At 44.3% G+C, this 5,001-nt stretch overlaps 1 non-coding gene and 1 pseudogene across 1 annotated transcript; both read left to right on the top strand.

Annotated features, from left to right (window-relative positions):
• The first annotated feature begins 2,792 nt into the window (after window positions 1–2,792).
• Window positions 2,793–2,904, top strand: LOC123095392 (uncharacterized; annotated as a pseudogene).
• Window positions 2,905–3,231: 327 nt separating this feature from the next.
• On the top strand, window positions 3,232–3,349 carry LOC123095385 (small nucleolar RNA snoR104). The gene has a single exon (XR_006446240.1). It is a non-coding gene; the product is annotated as a small nucleolar RNA snoR104 (small nucleolar RNA).
• The last annotated feature ends 1,652 nt before the right edge of the window (window positions 3,350–5,001 follow it).

Below are 5,001 nucleotides of genomic sequence, written 5' to 3'. Positions count from 1 at the left end.
GATCCACGTGACGCGAGGTATCCACCGTCGAATCTAGTAGGAAAGTTGGGATCTGATGGAGAGGGATGATCAATCCGTGGGAGGTCAAGAGTGACCAATAAAGTGAGGCCACTTGGCATCGTTGGATGGATAACTAGCGCCAAACCCCACCCACCTCGCCGCTTCCATCTTTTGGCACCGAGATATTGGACCGCTCCCGCGCTTTCATGAATATTTGGTTCAATCAAGCGAAAGTGTGGGAACTCTCCCACCCTCTCTGAAAGATTTGGTTCAAAAGATGAATGTGAAAAAGTATCCAACACAACCAACCAACCAACCAAAAACAATCTCTTTGGCCCAAATCCAAACCCAATCCGCCGCTTCCTTCTCTTCTGTCTTCCTCCTCGCCTCATCTCCCCTCGATTTAATCCGCCGCCGCCGCCGACGACCTCCTCTCCCCACCCCACCGGCGACCTCCCGCCTCCGCCACCGCCCTGCACCGCGCCGCTGGCGCCCCCAACCTTCTCCTCTCCCCCCTCTCTTCTTTCTCGGAGGGAAGCCCTAGATCCACAGGCCGCGGCAACCACCGCTACCGCGTCCTCCTCCTTCCACCCCTCCTAGCCATCCGCCGCGTCCAACCTCCACGGCTCTCCGTCTCTCGCTCCCCGCGCCCGAAACCCTAGCCTGCGGCCATGGCGACCGAGCTCGGGATCCCTCTCCTTCAAGACCTCGATAAGGGACGGGTATGCATCTTCTCTCTCTCTCTCTCTCTCTCTCTCTCTCTCTGATGTCTCATCTTCTCTAAGAAGGCACGCAACAGACTATAGTGCACAGGTGCGGCGGCGCAAGGCTGCGACCCCCGAGGACGCGGATGTGCAGGAGCACACGCGGGTGCAGCAAGGCGCACACGAGGGAGCAGCAAGGCGAAGCGGTGACCACGCCAAACAACACCGCGTTCATGGTAATCTTCTCGCTCCACTTCCTGTACCCTGTTCACGGCTTCCTGCAAACCATATATTTCCTGTGGTAACCAACTGGTGCAGAGATTTATAGAGATGGCTAATCTCGTTGGTTAGTTGGTGGCAGTAAAAAAACTGGACCTTTCCTCATCGTTTAGACAATCAACATGACCTGTAGATATATATGCGTGCTATTTCGTAATTTTGTTTCATTTGCCAAATAAGTCAGGTGCAAGTCAGCGAGGCTGCAAGGCTGTGGCCCGCGAGACCGAGCGCGCCGATGTGCAAGAGTACTGCAGCGCGCATGATCTGGAGCACGACGGCACAGAGAGGTGCAACAAGGCGAGGGGGCAACCATGCCAAACAACAGCCAGCGTTCAGGTAATGTTCTCGTCCTTTCTGTAGGTGGATGTGCACCATGTGCAGGTCTTCCTGTAGGTGGATGTGCACCATGTGCTGGTCTTCCTGTTGGTGGATGAGCAGTATGTATTTCCTAGCTAGAGTTGTAGTGGTAACCAACTGGATCATCGACTTATAAAGATAGGTAATTTCATTGGTGGCAGTTAAAAAATGGACCTTTCAACATCGTTTGGACAAATGACATGACCTGTAGATATATGCATGTTAATCAGTATATTTGTTTCATTTATCAAATAAGTCAGATTTCATTTTCAAGCTTATTCAAGAGGACAGTGAATGACTAAGATTCATTTGGACAGCAGGTCTATCTTATTCCCCCAAAGAAGAAGATAGTAGAAAACTCAAGTTAGATTGGCAGTGAGCTCTAGATGGGTCCGTATGCTCATCTCTATGGTCCTGTACAAGACACCGCAGATGGGGATTGCTCTTGTAGTCCATTCCCACCTGGCCACTGTGAGATACCTTTCTCCTCTCTTAGCTGCACTATCCGCTTGCGCTTGGTTTGATTCCATTCGATTTGCTCATCTCCCCTTTCCCTGATGTTGTGCGGTTTTCTTCCTCATGCAGGTCAGGTAGGAGGAGACAGACTGATGTGTGGTGCGCGCGCCGCACCAGCGAGTCCATCTCCTACTTCAACTATGATGGTGAGTCTCTCTTGTGGTCCTCCCTCTCTTTTCTCTCCATCCGAGAGCAAAAATGCATTTGAGTTTTCAGTCTGCTCTGCTGTGTGTGTGTGAGTAAGAGAGACGGAGGGAGACGCAGAGCTATGAAATGTTCCCTGCTGTTTGTAACTTCTAAGGATGTTAGCCTTTCTTTGTCTTCTGTGGATGTCATGAATCAACAAAGTTTTACTTCTATATCTAGAGATTCATGGTTGTGCTAGTAGTAAGTAGTTCAGTCTGTGTGATATAATGTTAAGGAGTAGGCCTTTTGTAGATGAACTCCGTTTTTTTGCGCGCTGTGGCTGGATGTAAGCATATGGCATTGTGAATATGTACTGTACGTGCCTATTTCAGAGGGCGAAGCCGGTCATCATTGACCTTGGCAAATCCGTGCTGTAGTTTTTTTTTTGTGTGTGTGTGTATGAAGAGAGAGAGAGAGAGAGAGAGAGAGAGGTCTGCTATGTATGTGCTTTAATTTACGCCATCGAGTTGAATCGTGTAATTTCTGATGCTTTATATGAACAACCGTTGTTTATCTTCTATCTTTACTAAACCTGCCAAAGTTATCTGCTTACACTGGTTATTCATGGATCTAAAAGTTTTCCTTTGATGAAATGGAATTCGTTGTGACGGAATAGAATGCATTGACTAGCATATAAAGTATATAAAGGAATTCATTTACCTGATAGTGTTCGTAATGTGCCTGGAAATTTTATCCTTTGAAGAAGTAAGTTGCATCCTGCCTTGTGCTCATGCCCAACTGTTTATTACATGGAAGAGAAAGATAAGATGCCTACCTGATAGTCTTCCTAGAGTAAAATTGCCATTTCCTGCTTGTGGCATTGTTAGCAAGTTCTGCAAGCCTCAGATGATAAGACGACTTTCATCAGTGCTTGTGACCACATAGGTGGATTTAGTTCAACCTCCAAGTTATAGTTTCTTCAGGAAAACATTCTTTGTTGGTTTTCTTGCGTAGGATAGTTCTTGCTTACTCATTGTGATCTCAAGGGGTTCCATAGTTCAATCTGGAATCAGCCCTGAATATGTCAATGCAACATGCTTTAGCTTTAGTTAAGCCCTTTTAGTGTTGAATATATTGGTGGGAGTTTTCATATCTTTATTACAATTTCGTAGAAGCAAAATAGTTCTCGACTAGAGCAATTTCCAGCACTTTGTCCACACCTAAATTTATATGCCACGGAAGAAGAAAATGGTGGAATTCAAAGGACAACATGTCTACCTGATACAATCTTCCTAAAGTGATACTTTCATTTCCTGCTTGTGGTGTCGTTACGAAGTTCTGCAAGTCTGAGATGAGAAAACATACATGCTGAAGTTGTTATGATGTTCCTTCCAAAGATGTTTGTATAGTTTAGTAACTCTCGTTTACATCTAGGAGTAGCACTTTCAGTTTTTCTCCTTACGGTCCACTGCTTGGAGTATGTCTACTTGTTTGGTTCACTTTAAGTCTAGAATAAAAGCTTTAGGAAGAAAAGGCTGAAAGTATGACACTGGGACCAACCAACTAGTATGTTATGGACTCTTAAAAATGTTATATCTAACATATCAGTAACTTAACTGCTGCATTCTAAAAATTCTTCACTTTCAGCCATAAAGTTTTGGATTGATTACTATTTACTGGATCACTTTGTCACTGCAAGAATGATGAACTAGGATGATGTAAACTGTAACATGCTTTCCTTGGATTCAACTGACGATAAGCATCAAACTTGAATGCCTTTTTTTGTATCTTTATTAAAAATTTGTTGAAGAAAAATACTTCTCGATTAGAGCAATTTCCAACACTTTGGCCAAACCTAACTTTATATGCCACGTCAGAAGAGAATGGTGGCATTCAAGGACAACATGTCTACCTGATACAATATTCCTAAAGTAAAGCTTTGATTTCCTGCTTGTGGTATCATTCCTGCTGCTTACTATTTACTGGATCACTTTGTCACTTTCTCAATTGTTGAATTACATCATGGGCCAAGAAGGGCCTTGTTTAGGTGTTTGTAATCTCCATTTTGTTTGTGCTGGTGTTCCTGTTGTTGGTGGATGTGCAATATATATTTCCTAGCTAGAGTTGCAATGGTAACCAACTGGACCATAGATTTCTAGAGATAGGTAATTTCGTTGGTGGCAGTTAAAAGATGGACCTTTCCTCATTGTTTGGACAAATGGCATGACCTGTACGATATATGCATGTTAAACAGTAATTTTGTTTCATTTACCAAATAAGTCAGATTCATTCTTGAATCTTATTCAAGAGGACAGTGAATGATTAAGATTCATTTGCGCAGTAGGTCTATCTTTTTCCCCCAAAAAAGAAAGATATTATAAAAATCAAGTTAGATTGGCAGTGAGCTCTAGATGGGGCTGTGCGCTCTTCCATCCGGTGTCGTACAAGACACCGCAGATGGGGATTGCTGTTGTAGTCCATTCCCACCTGGCCACTGAGAGGTACCTGTCTCTCTCTGAGTTGCACTGTCCGCTTGTGCTTGGTTTGATTCCATTCGATTTGCTCATCTCCCCTTTCCCTGATGTTGTGCGGTTTTCTTCCTCATGCAGGTCAGGTAGGATGAGACAGACTGACGTGTGGTGCACGCCCCGCACCAGCGAATCCATCTCGTACTTCAACTGCAATGGTGAGTCTCACTTGCTGTCTTCCCTCTCTTTTCTCCTCTTTTAGCAAAAATGAATTTCAGGGTTGTGTTTGTGTGTGTGTGTGTGTGAGAGAGAGAGAGAGTTGCCTTGTGATTTTGATTCTAGTTAAATCTGCTATGTATGTGCTTTAATTTACGTCGACGAACTTCTGAGGCTGGAGATGAACAACCTTTGATTTTCAACTGTCTTTACCAACCCTGCCTAACATATGTGCTTTCACTGCTTATTTGTGGATCTGAAAGTTTTCCTTTGATTAAATGGCGTTAGTTGTAACGGAATAAAATGTTATTCAGCTTTAAGTACATAATAAAGGA

This window comes from Triticum aestivum, chromosome 4B, assembly GCF_018294505.1.
Source record: "Triticum aestivum cultivar Chinese Spring chromosome 4B, IWGSC CS RefSeq v2.1, whole genome shotgun sequence".
In the NCBI taxonomy this organism is placed as follows: Eukaryota; Viridiplantae; Streptophyta; class Magnoliopsida; order Poales; family Poaceae; genus Triticum; species Triticum aestivum.
Note: the sequence above shows the minus strand (reverse complement) of the source record. Positions and strands in the feature narration are given on the sequence as shown.